Raw genomic sequence first — 15,712 nt, forward strand, 5'->3', positions numbered from 1 at the left:
TGAGACTCAAAGAGGTAAAGTGACTTGCCCAAGTTCACATCACTAAAAAGAGACAGAGTCCAGATCAGTCTGACTCCAAAATCCTTACTTGTTCCCCTGGACCCACTGGGCCAGTTGTGCAGCCAGAGCTGGTGACGACCTGGGCCCGCACCTCACTGCTGCAGATGTTGCCCACTTATGATCTGGGCAGAAACGTTGCTCTGCAGCCAGCTGCATGGCTCCTGTGTCCCCAGGCAGCTGTCTAGGATGCTGGGGCCCGGGTCGCGAATGCTGGTGGCAAGGTCCTTGGCTATGTCAGGTCTGTGGACCTTGGCAAGCCCAGCCTGGCAAGCCTTCTGCTGACACACTGTTGGGCAACCATCGCCACCCCCGACATCCTCTCCTGGCTCTCTCTCTTCCCAGTTGTGTGACTGTGGGCCGAACCCCAAATCTCTGTGGGCCTCAGAGCGTCACTCAGGACAGTGCCTGCTTGCAGGGCTGTGCTGTGAGGACAAAGTGAGGCCCTAGGTGTCAAACTCCAAGCACTTTCTGGCATACTGGAGGAGGACTTTGCTCCCCCCTTCCCCTGACTGAGGAACTGAGGCAAACAGGCCCCACGGACAGGCACGCATCTTTCATGCAATTAAAGTCGCATAATAATCTTTTTAAAAAAGCACAAGTAGATTTTGATAAATTATAATTAGGTTGATCACCTAGGTTTAATGTCAAACTAAGGACATCAATTTTATGGCCACACATACATACTAAAAAAGCTGCTCTAAGATGCTGGGCGAAGCCCTAGCCATGTGTTCACATGATCATACAATTGTATAAAATTTGTGAAAGTGGACCTTTTTGGAAATCGCATAATAATCTTAATTCTTGCGCTTATAAACTTCATTTAATGCCCTTATATCTTCCTATGTCTTCACAGCATTCCCTGGAAGGAGAGTCTAGAGTTAGATGAGCTAGGTCTAAACCCTGCTTCAGCACTTGGCTGAGCGACCTGGGCACGTCACTTCATGCTTCTGTGCCTCAGCTTCCTTACCTTTAAAAGAAAAGCCACTCGTGAATATTGGTTTTATGGGGACTGAAACTCATACAATTTTGTAGGGCCTTCTTTAAGAGTAGAAAAATCAGTTGTGAAAGTGAACATTTAATAAATGAAAAAACAAGTTAGTATAATTTATAAACTAAAATAAGCTGACCAAAAATACAAACATCACAAACCCAGGAGAACACCAAAGTACTTTTACTGATGAAGTGCCTGGAAGTAAGAGCCAACATATTTTACGTGCACACTCTTTACTCATCTCGTCACATGTTAGTGATATTTATTTTGAAGCTAATGCAAACACAGAAAAGTTGTTGGGACTTCCCTGGTGGTCTGTCCAATGGTTAAGACTCTGCTTCCACCGCAGGGGGCGTGAGTTTGATCCCTGCCAAGGAACTAAGATCCTGCCTGACACAAAAAGGTTGCAAGTATAGTACAGGGAACTTTTCTTACCTTAAATAATTTGAAAGTAAGTTGCCAACCTGAGCCCCAGCACCCCCAAATACTTTAGTGTGCAATTCCTACAAACAAGGGCATTTTCCTATACTACGTAACAATCAACATAAGGAAACAGACATTGAATAAAGCCAGGAAATTAACATCTAATTTCATTGAATAACATCAGGAAATTAATACCTAATCTCTAGTTTTTACCTTTTAAATTTCATCAAATGCTCCAGTGAAATCACTGTAGTAAAAGGACTCAGTCCAGAATCACACGTTGCAATTCTTCACCATGACACTTCAGCCTCTTGTTGTTTAGCTGCTCAGTTCTGTCTGATTCTTTGCAACTCCATGGACTGTAGCCTGCCAGGCTCCTCTGTCTACTAGATTTCCAGGCAAGAATACTGGAGTGGGTTGTCATGCCCTTCTACAGGGGATCTTCCCTACCCAGGGATCGAAACTGCATCTCCTGCATTGCAGGTGGATTCTTTACCGCTGAGCCACCGAGGAAGCCCCACTTCAGCCTCTATTGGTCAGGAAAACTTATCCTCAGTCTGTCCTCCCCTTTTCACAGTCTTGACACTTTTGAAGAGTTGTTATTTTGTAGCATGGCTTTCAATTAGGTTTTGTCTGTGGCTTTTTTGTGATTAGACTCAGGTTAGTATCCTACTAGGACTGTCCCTGGAAGTGATGCTGTGTTCTTGATACACCCTGATATATCAAGGAGGACCTATTTCCATTTGTCCCAGGGTTCGTTCACTTTGATTACTTGATTAAGGGGATTTCTGCTAGACTTTCCCATATACCAGTTACTCTTTTCCTCTTTGTAATGAATCAGTATCTCTTGGGGAAGTACTTTGAAACTAGGTTGGTCATAACTTTCCTTCCAAGGAGTAAGTGTCTGTTAATTTCATGGCTGCAATCACCATCTGCACTGATTTTGGAGCCCAGAAAAATAAAGTCAGCCACTGTTTACACTGTTACCCCATCTACTTGCCATGAAGTGATGGGACCGGATGCCATGATCTTAGTTTTCTGAATGTTGAGCTTTAAGCCAACTTTTTCACTCTCCTCTTTCACTTTCATCAAGAGGCTCTTCAGTTCTTCACTTTCTGCCATAAGGGTGGTGTCATCTGCATATCTGAGGTTATTGATATTTCTCCTGGCAATCTTGATTCCAGCTTGTGCTTCTTCCAGCCCAGCATTTCTCATGATGTACTCTGCATATAAGTTAAATAAGTAAAGTGACAATATACAGCCTTGACGTACTCCTTTTCCTATTTAGAACCAGTCTGTTGTTCCATGTCCAATTCTAACTGTTGCTTCCTGACCTGCATATAGGTTTCTCAAGAGGCAGGCCAGGTGGTCTGGTATTCCCATTTCTTTCAGAATTTTCCACAGTTTATTGTGATCCACACAGTCAAAGGCTTTGGCATAGTCAATAAAGCAGAAATAGATGTTTTTTTTTTTTCTGGAACTCTCTTGCTTTTTCGATGATCCAGTGGATGTTGGCAATTTGATCTCTGGTTCCTCTGCCTTTTCTAAAACCAGCTTGAACATCTGGAATTGTATAGTTCATGTATTGCTGAAGCCTGGCTTGGAGAATTTTAAGCATTACTTTACTAGCGTGTGAGATGAGTGCAATTGCGCGGTAGTTTGAGCAGTCTTTGGCATTGCCTTTCTTTGGTATTGGAATGAAAACTGACCTTTTCCAGTCCTGTGGCCACTGCTGAGTTTTCCAAATTTGCTGGCATATTGAATGCAGCACTTTCACAGCATCATCTTTCAGGATTTGAAATAGCTCAACTGGAATTCCATCACCTCCATTAGTTTTGTTTGTAGTGATGCTTCCTAAGGCCCACTTGACTTCACATTCCAGGATGTCTGGCTCTAGGTGAGTGATCACACCATTGTGATTATCTGGGTCATGAAGATCTTTTTTTAAAAAAAGCATATCAAAAAGCAGAGACATTACTTTGCCAACAAAGGTCCATCTAGTCAAGGCTATGGTTTTTCCAGTGATCATTTATGGATGTGAGAGTTGGGCTATAAAGAAAGCTGAAAGGAGAAGAATTGATGCTTTTGAACTGTGGTGTTGGAGAAGACTCTTGAGAGTCCCTTAGACTGCAAGGAGATCCAACAAGTCCATCCTAAAAGAGATCAGTCCTGGGTGTTCATTGGAAGGACTGATGCTGAAGCTGAAACTCCAATACTTTGGCCACCTGATGCAAAGAGTTGACTCATTGGAAAAGACCCTGATGCTGGGAAAGATTGAGGGCAGGAGGAGAAGGGGACGACAGAGGATGAGATGGTTGGATGGCATCACCGACTCAATGGACATGGGTTTGGGTGGGCTCCGGGAGTTGGTGATGGACAGGGAGGCCTGGCGTGCTGCAGTTCATGGGGTCGCAGAGTCAGACAGGACTGAGTGACTGAACTGAACTTTGAAACTATGTAAACATTCCTCCTCATACATTGAATATGTGTGTTTGTGTATATTTAAGTATGAATTCATGGTCTCCTGTTTTATTCAATGGCTTGTAATCTGTTACTTTCATTATTTATTCTGATGCTCAGATTGTCACAGACTTGTCAATGGGCATCCCGTCCAGCTGGGATCTATGTCTTTTTGACATGCCTGGGACTTCCCTTGTATCTCAGTTGGTAAAGAATTTGCCTGAAATGCAGGATACCTGGGTTCTATCCCTGGGTTGGGAAGATCCCCTGGAGAAGGAAATGACAACCCACTCCAGTACTCTTGCCTGAAGAATCCCACGGGACAGCAGAGCCTTGCGGGCTACAGTCCATGGGGTCACAAGAGTCAGAGACGACTTAGCAACTAAACCACTACCAACCACCATCACTCTATAAACATCTTTTGTTTTCTGGTATATGAAGATATCACTTTTCCAGCCCCTGGAGTCAACCAGTACTAAAGAGGCTCTGATTTACTGTTTTAGTGGGGAATAGAAGGCAATGGCACCCCACTCCAGCACTCCTGCCTGGAAAATCCCTTGGAGGAAGGAGCCTGGTGGGCTGCAGTCCATGGGGTCGCTAACAGTTGGACACGACTGAACGACTTGACTTTCACGCATTGGAGAAGGAAATGGCAACCCACTCCAGTGTTCTTGCCTGGAGAATCCCAGGGACGGGGGAGCCTGGTGGGCTGCCATCTATGGGGTCACATAGAGTCAGACACGACTGAAGCGACTTAGCAGCAGCAGCAGCAGTATTTAAAAACCATGATCTGGGTGCCAGAATCATATTTGGAAACCAAGATCTGGAGACTTCCCTGGTGGTTCAGTGGCTAGGCTGCTGCACTCTCTATGCAGGGGGCCTGTGTTCAATCCCTGGTCAGGGAACTAGATCTCACATTCCATAGCCCTAGGATCCCACATCTGCAATGAAGATCAAAGATCCCGAGTACCACAACTAAGACCCAGCACAGCCAAAAAAAATTAATTAAAACAATTAATAATTTAGAAACCAAGATCTGCTAATTGCTATTAGGGTGCCACTGCTCTTAGTCCCTCCTAGAGCTTCCCTGGTGGCTCAGAGGATAAAGCGTCTGCCTGCAGTGCAGGAGACCTGTGTTCGATCCCTGGGTTGAGAAGATCCCCTGGAGAAGGAAATGGCAACCCACTCCAGCATTCTTGCCTGGAGAATCCCATGGACAGAGGAGCCTGGCGGGCTACAGTCCACAGGGTCGCAAAGATTCAGACACGACTGAGCGACTTCACTGCACTGCTGCTCTCAGGCCCTCCTAGAGCTAGGGAATATTTGAGTGTGCATGCGTCCACACACACACAGTTATATTTACTTATACATACTGAAAAACACGTGAAAGTTGCTCAGTCGTGTCCGACTCTTTGTGACCCCATGGACTGTATAGTCCATGGAATTCTCCATGCCAGAATACTGGAGTAGGTAGCCTTTCCCTTCTCCAGTGGATCTTCCCAACCCAGGGGTTGAACCCAGGTCTCCCACATTGCAGGTGGATTCTTTACCAGCTGAGCCACAAGGAAAGCCCAAGAATACTGGAGTAGGTAGCCTATTCCTTCTCCAGAGGATCTTCCCAACCCAGGAATTGAACTGGGGTCTCCTGCATTACAGGCGGATTCTTTACCAACTGAGCTCATGAGTGCATACTATTACCTGTAATTTTAATCCACTATAATGGGATTCAATCTACTTTTCTCCCTTTCTATTAAATATATTATACCTCCCTTCTTGACACAGGGGCTTCCCTGGTGGCTCAGATGGTAAAGAATCCACCTGCGGGAAACCCAGGTTTGATCCCTGAGACAGGAAGATCCCCTGGAGAAGGGAATGGCTACACACTTCAGTATTCTTGCCTGGAGAATTCCATGGACAGAGGAACCTGGTGGGCTATAGTCCATGGGATCACAAAGACTCCGACACGACTGAACGACTCACACTTCTTTGACATTGAGAAATCTGGTTTCCATTATTCTTAATTTATTTACTCATTGAATCAAGCCTCTACTTGTAACTGATCTCCCTTCTCTGCCAGCACCATCTCTGCTGTGAGATGCCTTCCTCTTCCCACCTGGGCGCTGATACCTTGGGTCAGGTTGCCTCCACCCGTTCAGGGTCACTTTCACCCTGCTGGACCTGTCCCTCTGAGCCAGGTTGCTGCTCTGTGTGGACACCCTCCTGTCCCTGTTGAGGCCAGTGTGGTGCTCTTCCTCCTCTGGTGCCTGCTTTTACCTTGTCCCCTTCTACCCAGTAGTTTTAGGATGGACATTTTCAGGAAGAGAAAGGAAGGGAAGGAGGTAGAGCTGTCAGTGATTTTTGGAAATTTTCTACAGTGAGAATAGAGAGATGATTCTGTCTTTCCTCTTGCAAGGTTAATTTAAAAAAAAAAATTCTATTTTATTTTTGGATGTGCTGGGTCTTCGTTGCTGTGCATGGGCTTTCTCTAGTTGTGGCAGGTGGGGGCTACTCTTCCTTGTGATAAGCAGGTTCCTCATTGCAGTGACTTCTCTTGTGGAGCACCTGCTCTCGGCGCGGAGTTAAGTAGTTGTCTTGCACAGGCTTAGTTGTTTCAGGGTATGTGGAATCTTCCTGGAACAAGGATCAAACCCATTTCCCCCTGCATTGCCAGGTGGACTCAATCACTGGACCACTGGGGAAGTCTGCAAGGTTAATTTTTTAAAATTAATTTATTTTTTATTGAAGGGTAATCGCTTTACAGAATTTTGCTGTTTTCTGTCAAACCTCAACATGAATCAGCCATAGGTATACATACATCCCCTCCCTTTTGGACCTCCCTCCCATTTCCCTCCCCATCCCACCCCTCTAGGTTGATACAGAGCCCTTGTTTGAGTTTCCTGAGCCATACAGCAAATTCCCGTTCATTATCTATTTTACATATGGTAATTTAAGTTTCAGGTTAATTTTTTTTAAGTTTTGTTCTTGATAGTAATGAGATATAAAACATGCCCCTTCACACATAGATGTGTTCGCTACCTGTAGTACTGCTTGTAGGTTTGTAGTCAGAATTACGATAAATTCTACTTTGTGTAATTCCTATTGAAAAAGAAAAGCATTTATAATTGCATATGTTGCCTATTCCTTCCGAGAAGGCGATGACACCCCACTCCAGTACTCTTGCCTGGAAAATCCCATGGACAGAGGAGCCTGGTGGGCTGCAGTCCACGGAATCATGAAAAGTTGGACAGGACTGAGCGACTTCCCTTTCACTTTTCACTTTCATGCATTGGAGAAGAAAATAGCAACCCATGCCAGTGTTCTTGCCTGGAGAATCCCAGGGACGGGGGAGCCTGGTGGGCTGCCGTCTATGGGGTCGCACAGAGTCAGACACGACTGAAGCAACTTAGCAGTAGCAGCCTATTACTTATAGGAGGAAGCTTCCTTTTTGAGTTAGTGTCGAAGATAAAATGACAATTTAGTGATGAGTAAGAGAATTGTGCACAGATTTGCTTCTTGCCCCACACAAATCCTTGTTTCTCCACCACCCACATACTTCCAGATGTCTTGGGAATAATTCATATTAGGAAGAGCTGTAGAGTGAGAAGAAACAGTGTTGTTTAGAATTTTTATTTTTCAAAAGCTAAAAAGGAAAAACAAAATCTATGTATTTGACCCTAAGAAGACACTGGGACCTCTCCTGGTGCTGCCTTGGAAGGGCCCGTGCAAATGCAAGGCCCTGGAATTCGAGCCTCGTTAGTTTCACAGCAAATCTGCCCCTAAGAATGCCTTTTCTAGGTGTTATGAGGACATGAAGTGCCTGGCACAGTAAGTGCTCTGTAAAGGAGGGCGGTTGTCATCGTCATTGGTGGTGTTGTCATCGTCATTGGTGGTGTTCTCATCTTTGTTGCCTGGAGGAGGAGGTTCAGGAGAGGGAGACCCAGAGGAGCGAGGAGACACCTCACTAGACGTCATAGTAAAACTGAGCTGGAGGCTGGCTCCCTGAGTTTTAAGTCTTGCACTTTTTTGCACTGTGAGGAGCTGTGTTTTCTGAGCCCTGTGTTTGGCCTGAAGGCCAGGATGTCAGCCCTGGAGGTGAGGTGAAACCTCAGCTGGGATCTCCAGAGCCCAGAGCCCGACTGGAACCATTTACTCGGAGGGATAGGAGGTCTCTTGGGCCAAGATGTCCCCTCAGCTGCTCTCTATCTGAAGGGAGAGACACAAGTCAACCCTCAGGAGTCCCTAGTCCCAAGAGGGAGACACAGCTGCACCATTAGGAACCCCAGATCTAATTGGGGGTGACACAGTCCAGGCCTCAGAGATGTAGTCTGATAGAGGAGATCAGCCTGGGTTCGGGGAGCCTTCAGTGTAACGGGGAAACACAGGCCAGCCTGGAGGAGCCCCCATTCCTTTTTGGATTGTGCTGCGTGGCATTTGGGATATTAGTTCCCTGATCAGGGATCAAACCCAGGCCCCCTACAGTAGAGACATGGAGTCTTAACCACTGGACCACCAGGGAAGTCCCAGGAGCCCCTGTGGTGAGGAGAGAGAGACAGCCCCACTCCCAGTAGCTCTAAGAGGGGAGCCAGGATGCCTGCATAGGTGGGGGGTGGGTGGGAGCGCTACCGTGAGCAGTGGGGCTGAAGAGCTTGAATCTGGAAGGCTTTCGGGAGGAAAAGTCCATGAGAGCACTTTCCCATCTGTACAGCACTGTCTGGTTTACAGGGTGCCTTCACAGCAGTTATCTCAGTTAATCCTCATGTGACTTCATCCTCATGGATGAAGATGTTACTATCCAAGCAGGGACAACAATCATCATCATCGTTACCAGTGACACTGAGCACCCACTGCCCAGTTCAGGCACTGGGCTGGGCATCATTTGGAAATTAAGGAGTACCCTATGAGACCACACACTTTGCAATCCTATGACCAGGGTGCACATGTTTGCTCTCATCTGTACAGAGGCCTCAGACTGCTTGACGGTATAGCTGGGAGACCCAGGGCAGCAGAGGGCCTAGGTTAAGGGCTGGAACTGCGAAGTAGGAAGTGAGGACTAGGTGCCTTTGCATGCTCTGAATGCGTCATGCAACTCTGTCCCTCCAAGCTGTTCCCCGTGCCTGGGGTATGTTTCCATTACCCTGTCTCCTTGGTAAGCTCCTGGGTCACCCTTTATGGTCTAGCACAGGCTTTGCGTGTTTTCCCTCTCTGCCTCTTTGGAAGAATAAATTGCTTCCTCCCTTAGTTCCCCAGGGTCATCTAGTCCTAATGGAGCACTTAGTGGGTGATGTAATTACCCACTTACCTGCTGCTGGTGGTGTTCAAATGTAGATGGGGTCAGAGAGCAATAGGGGAGGTTGACTTATCACTAAGAGACTTTCCTGGGCAATGTTTATTATTTCCATGAATTACCAGGATTCAAGATCAGGCCTTGGTCTCCCAGGGCATAGTTACATCAAATAAGAACCTGGGTCTGAATTCTAAAATCAGAATGCCAATTCAGGGAGGTAGAACTCTAAGACCTCTGGAGTCAGGCTGCGTGGGTTTGAGTCTTGGCTCTTCCCTTTCAGCTGTGTGGCCCTGGGCACATGACTTCACTTCTCTGTCCGTTTTCTCTCCACTAAATGGAGCACTGAAGTGAAGTGAAGTGAAAGTCGCTCGGTCATGTCCAACTCTTTGCAACCTCATGGACTATACAGTTCATGGAATTCTCCAGGCCAGAATACTGGAGTGGGTAGCCTTTCTCTTCTCCAGGGGATCTTCCCAATCCAGGGATTGAACCCATGTCTCCTGCATTGTAGGCGGATTCTTTACCAACTGAGCTATCAGGGATGCCCTAAAGAGAGCATTATGTTAAATCAAATAATGTTGATAAAGCATTTGGCACAGTACTGGGTGCTCAATAAATTTTAACAATAAATTTTAAAATTTGTAAAATAACTTTACCAATATTTATTGATAAGTTTTATAATAAAAGTCAACAGTATCAGGCAAAGACCATTTATTCATTCCGCAAATATTTATTGAGGTTCTACCATGTTTGAGGCTCTGTGCTGAATGCTCAGATAAATCAGACAGGTTCTATCTTTCATGAAGTTTATATTCCAGGGAGAAGGAATGGATATAGAACCAAAATTTCTTAATTGTGTATTTCAACTGTGGCAAGTAATTACAGAGGATCAGTGAAAATCATGGAGATGGAGACAATCTGTTTATCAGGGTCACTTTCCTGGTAGCTCAGATGGTAAAGAATCTGCCTGCAGTGCAGGAGACCTGGGTTCGATCCCTGGGTTAGGAAGATCCCCTGGAGAAGGGCATGGCAACCCACTCCAGTATTCTTGCCTGGAGTATCCCCAGTGGACAGAGGAGCCTGGCAGACTACAGTCCAGATCAGATCAGATCAGATCAGTCGCTCAGTCGTGTCCAACTCTTTGTGACCCCATGAATTGCATCGTGCCAGGCCTCCCTGTCCATCACCAACTCCCAGAGTTCACTGAGACTCACGTCCATCGAGTCAGTGATGCCATACAGTCATCTCATCCTCTGTCGTCTCCTTCTCCTCCTGCCCCCAATCCCTCCCAGCATCAGAGTCTTTTCCAATGAGTCAACTCTTCACATGAGGTGACCAAAGTACTGGAGTTTCAGCTTTAGCATCAGTCCTTCCAAAGAAATCCCAGGGCTGATCTCCTTCAGAATGGACTGGTTGGATCTCTGTGCAGTCCAAGGGACTCTCAAGAGTCTTCTCCAACACCACAGTTCAAAAGCATCAATTCTTCAGCACTCAGCCTTCTTCACAGTCCAACTCTCACATCCATACATGACCACAGGAAAAACCATAGCCTTGACTAGACGAACCTTTGTTGGCAAAGTAATGTCTCTGCTTTTGAATATGCTATCTAGGTTGGTCATAACTTTCCTTCCAAGGAGTAAGCGTCTTTTAATTTCATGGCTGCAGTCCATGGGGCCTCAAAGAGTCAGACACGACTGAGCAACTACGCACAAAGTTTCACAGAGGAAGTGGCATTTGAGTTGAGAGTTGATAGGTAAAAAGGAGTTGCTGGCAAAGGCCTTGGAATTAGGACGGGGCATTTGAGGAAGTGAAAGCAGCAAGTGAAGAGAGACTCTGGTGTGTGAAGGAGAGTGTGAGACAAGATGAGGCTGGCAAGGTAGGCAGGGCCCTGATGTTGCTGCTTCTCAAAGGTTGTGGTTGGGAGCTTGGAATTTATCCTGAATACAGTGGCGATCCATGAAGGGCTACTTTTAAGCAAGGGAGTAACAAAACCTGGCTTATCCTTAAGAGCAATTGCTCTGGCTGCTCAACTCACTTCAGTTGCTCAGTCGTGTCCGACTCTTTGCGACCCCATGGACTGCAGCACGCCAGGCTTCCCTGTCCATCACCAACTCCCGGAGTTCACCCAAACTCATGTCCATCGAGTCGGTGATGCCATCTAACCATCTTATCCTCTGTCGTCCCCTTCTCCTCCTGTCTTCAATCTTTCCCAGCATCCGGGTCTTTTCAAATGAGTCAGTTCTTCGAATCAGGTGGCCAAAGTATTGGAGTTTCAGGTTCAGCATCAGTCCTTCCAATGAATATTCAGGACTGATTCCTTTAGGATGGACTAGCTGGATCTCCTTGCAGTCCAAGGGACTCTCAAGAGCCTCCAACACCACAGTTCAAAAGCATCAATTCTTCAGCACTCAGCTTTCTCAACTTTCTTTATGGCCCAACTCTCACATTCATACATGACGACTGGAAAAACCATAGCTTTGACTAGACGGACCTTTGTCAGCCAAGTAATGTATCTGCTTCTTAATATGCTGTCTAGATTGGTCATAGCTTTCCTTCCTAGGAGCAAGCATCTTTTAATTTCATGGCTGAAATCATCATCTGCAGTGATTTTGGAGCCCCCCAAAATAAAGTCTCTCTCTCATTGTTTCCATCGTTTCCCCATCTATTTGCCATGAATTGATGAGACCGGATGCCAGATCTTAGTTTTCTGAATGTTGAATTTTAAGCCAACTCTTTCACTCTCCTTTTTCACTTTCATCAAGAGGCTGTGTATCAGGTTATTCATATTTCTCATGCAATCTTGATTCCAGCTTGTGCTTCATCCAGCCTGGCATTTTGCACGATGTACTCTGCATATAAGTTAAATAAGCAGGTGGCAATATATAGCCTTGATGTACTCCTTTCCTGATTTAGAACCAGTCTGTTGTTCCATGTCTGGTTCCAACTGTTGCTTCTTGACCTGCATATAGATTTCTCAGGAGACAGGTAAGGTGGTCTGTTATTCCCATCTCTTTAAGAATTTTCCAGTTTGTTGTGATCCACACAGTCAAAGGCTTTGGTGTAGTTAATGAAGCAGAAATAGATGTTTTTCTGGAACTCTCTTGTTTTTTCAACGATCCAACGGATGTTGGCAATTTGATTTCTGGTTCCTCTGGCTTTTCTAAATCCAGCTTGAACATCTGGAAGTTCTTGGTTCATGTACTGTTGAAGTCTGGCTTGGAGAATTTTGAGCATTACCTTGCTGGTGTATGAGATGAGTGCAATTGTGCAGTAGTTTCAACATTCTTTGGCTTTTCACTTCTTTGGGATTGGAATAAAAACTGACCTTTTCCAGTCCTGTGGCCACTGCTGAGTTTTCCAAATTTGTTGGCATATTGAGTGCAGCACTTTAACAGCATCATCTTTTAGGATTTTAAATAGTTCCAAACTGGTTCCAAACTGGGATGGACTACAAAGTGACAAAAAAGGAAGTAAGGAGACCAGTGAGAAGTTGGATATATTAGAAGTCAAGCAAGAGAGAATGCTGGTTTAGACTAGTAATAGCATCTTGCTTCAAACAGCAAGGTGAGAAAGAGAATCAGGATGTATTTTGGAGGGAGAGCTAACAGCACTTACTAATGGATTAGGTAAGGTCAGATTTTGACTGGTCCAAATCGGTGGATGAGTAAGTTTGGGCTTTTGCAAATCGGTGCTTGAAGGGGCCATTTAGTTTAATGGGGAAGACTTTGGGAAGAATTAATTTGTGTGTGTTTGGGAGCATCAATATTGGCCATGTTGGTTTTTAAAAATAATAATTCTTGAAAATGATAACAGAGTATCTATTGAGTTCAGATTTCAAATTGTCTCATAAAGTTATAAAATTTCTTACTGTGTTAAAATACACATAAGATTACATTTGCCATTTTAGCCATTTTTAAGTGTACAGTTCAGTGGTATTAAGTACATTTACACTGTTATGCAACCATCACCAGCATCCATCACCAGCCATGTGAGTTTTGAGATATCTGCTAGTCACCCCAAGTGCAATGCAGGAGACGGGTTCAGTCCCTGGGTCAGGAAGATCACCTGGAGAAGGAAACGGCAACCCACTCCAGTATCCTTGCCTGGGAAATCCCATGGACAGAGGAGCCTGGTGGTCTACAGCCCATGGGTTGCAAGAGTCAGACCCGATTTAGCAACTGAACAACAACAATAAGGGAAAAAACTGTAAAACCCAAGTGGGGTTGTCCAGGAGCTCAGGATTGATATGGGCCAGAGGCATCATGAGATCACCTACAGAGAAAGTATAGACAGAGAAGAAAAGGAGGTAAGGACAGAGCCCCCAGCATTTATAAATGTGGGTAGGTCAGGACACTTAGAAAGAGTGTTAGTAAGGTGGGAAGAAAAAGCAGATATGTGTGATACATGGAAGCCCTATTAGTTTTCTACCTCTGCTATAATAAGCTATTACAGACTGAGTGACTTAAACAACAGAAATTTATTTTCTTATAATTCCGAAGGGTAGAAGGCCGAGATCAAGGTGTTGGCAGGTTTGCTTTCTCCTGAAGCTTCTCTCTTTGGCTTGCTGATAGCTGTCTCATACAGCCTTTCCTCAGCTTGCTTAGGAGTCTCTGTGGTGTGTTACTCTTCCAGTAAGGACATTGGATTAGGGCCCCACGCTTATGAATTCCCTTAACCTTAATTACCCCTTAAATAGCCCTATCTCTAAAAATAGTCACATTGGGAGTTAGAGTGTCAACATAAAAATTTAGGGGGAGGGGATAAAATTCTATCCATAAGAGAAGCCTATGGAAAAAAATTGCTTCCAGAAGGCAGAAGGGGTCAACTGTGTCAAATGCAGCTGAGAAGCTGAGTAAGATAATAGTGGTCTACCGGCTTTGGCAATAAGTCGGTCATTGTAACCTTGCTTCTAAGTCACTTGAGTTGTGTCGGACTCTGTGCGACCCCATAGACGGCAGCCCACCAGGCTCCCCCATCCCTGGGATTCTCCAGGCAAGAACACTGGAGTGGGTTGCCATTTCAGAGTATTAAGAAAAGACTAATTAGGGCTTCCCTGGTGGCTCAGTGGTAAAGAATCCTCTTGCCAATGCAGAAGACATGGGTTCCATCCTTGGTCCCAGAAGATCCCACATGCCATGGAGCAACTAAGTCTGGGTACCGTGACTATTGAGCCTGTGTGCTAGAACATGGCAACTGCAACTCTAGAGTGGGGAAACTGCAACTACTGAGCCCACAGGCTACAACTACTGAAGCCCACACACCCTAGAGTCTGTGGTCTGCAAGGAGAAGCTCATGCACAGCCACTAGACAGTAGCCCCTGCTCTCCATAACTAGAGAAAAGCCCAGCAAATAAGATCTGGCACAGCCAAAATTAAATAAAATTATATATAAAAAAGAAAAGACTAGAGTAAATCAAGAAGTCATGGAAAGCAATCAAGTGGAGAAACACATATAGCAATCTTTTCAAGTTTTGGTGTGAAAGAGAGTTGAAAATTGGGGTAGTAGGAAGAGAAAGTGGGATCATACAAAAGAAGTGGAGTTAAATGTAAGTTGAAGGGGATAATCTAGAAGAAAGAAAATTGTGATGCAGGAGATTTAGAAAAGAATAATAACAAGAGTAGAATCCCTGAAGAGACTGAGAAGATGAAATTCAATGAAAAAGTAAAGTGGTTGGCCTTCGATGACTGGGACCTGTCCCACACATTAACAGAAGTGAGGTTGAATACATCATTCATTACATAATTTGCGGGGACCGGGAGAAGGCAATGGCACCCCACTCCCGTACTCTTGCCTGGAAATCCCATGGATGGAGAAGTCTGGTGAGCTACAGTCCATGGGGTCGCTAAGAGTTGGACACGACTGAGCGACTTCCCTTTCACTTTTCACTTTCATGCATTGGAGAAGGAAATGGCAACCCACTCCTGTGTTTTTGCCTGGAGAATCCCAGGGATGGGGGAGCCTGGTGGGCTACTGTCTATGGGGTCGCACAGAGTCGGACACGACTGAAGCGACTTAGCAAGCAGCAGCAGTGTAAACCGACAATGTGGGCTCTCTTGTTTAAAAATTTCAGACTTTAGCAGAAGAGGATTAATCCAAACACAGAGTCCTTCTAAGTCCAGGGCCCCTGAGACTGCACAATTTATATAGAGCACGTGATGATGACGGAGGCAGACTGCTCTCTGGGCGAGTCCATTCTCCTTTTTGGGCCTCAATTGACCCATGGGAGGGTTAGAGGAGATAACAGAACATTTTCCACTTCACCCTTCTGCAAGCTGGGAAGTCACGCCCAAGGCGTAAGAACAAAGTTTGTACCTTTTTTTTCCATTCCAACCACGCCGGATTTGTGTCCAGACCTTTCTGGAAGCCTCCAAACAGCGTCTGGTAACCATAGCAACTCACACCAAACTCCGGGGCCTTCTGCTCCGCCCACCGCTTCAGGAACGCGCTCTTTGATTGGCTCAGCAGGTCAACCAATGGCCGGCAAAGCGGGCTAT

At 45.5% G+C, this 15,712-nt stretch overlaps 1 long non-coding RNA gene across 1 annotated transcript; it reads right to left on the minus strand.

Moving 5' to 3' along the window:
- Window positions 1-9,928: 9,928 nt before the first annotated feature.
- Window positions 9,929-15,697, minus strand: LOC147377470 (uncharacterized). The gene is made up of 2 exons (XR_015138424.1): window positions 15,531-15,697; window positions 9,929-12,666 (listed from the first exon to the last, which is right to left on the minus strand). It is a non-coding gene; the product is annotated as an uncharacterized LOC147377470 (long non-coding RNA).
- Window positions 15,698-15,712: the final 15 nt, after the last annotated feature.

The sequence above is a fragment of the Bos grunniens genome, chromosome 2, assembly GCF_055505025.1.
Source record: "Bos grunniens cultivar Pamir isolate PY7600 chromosome 2, Bosgru_T2T1.0, whole genome shotgun sequence".
Lineage (NCBI taxonomy): Eukaryota > Metazoa > Chordata > Mammalia > Artiodactyla > Bovidae > Bos > Bos grunniens.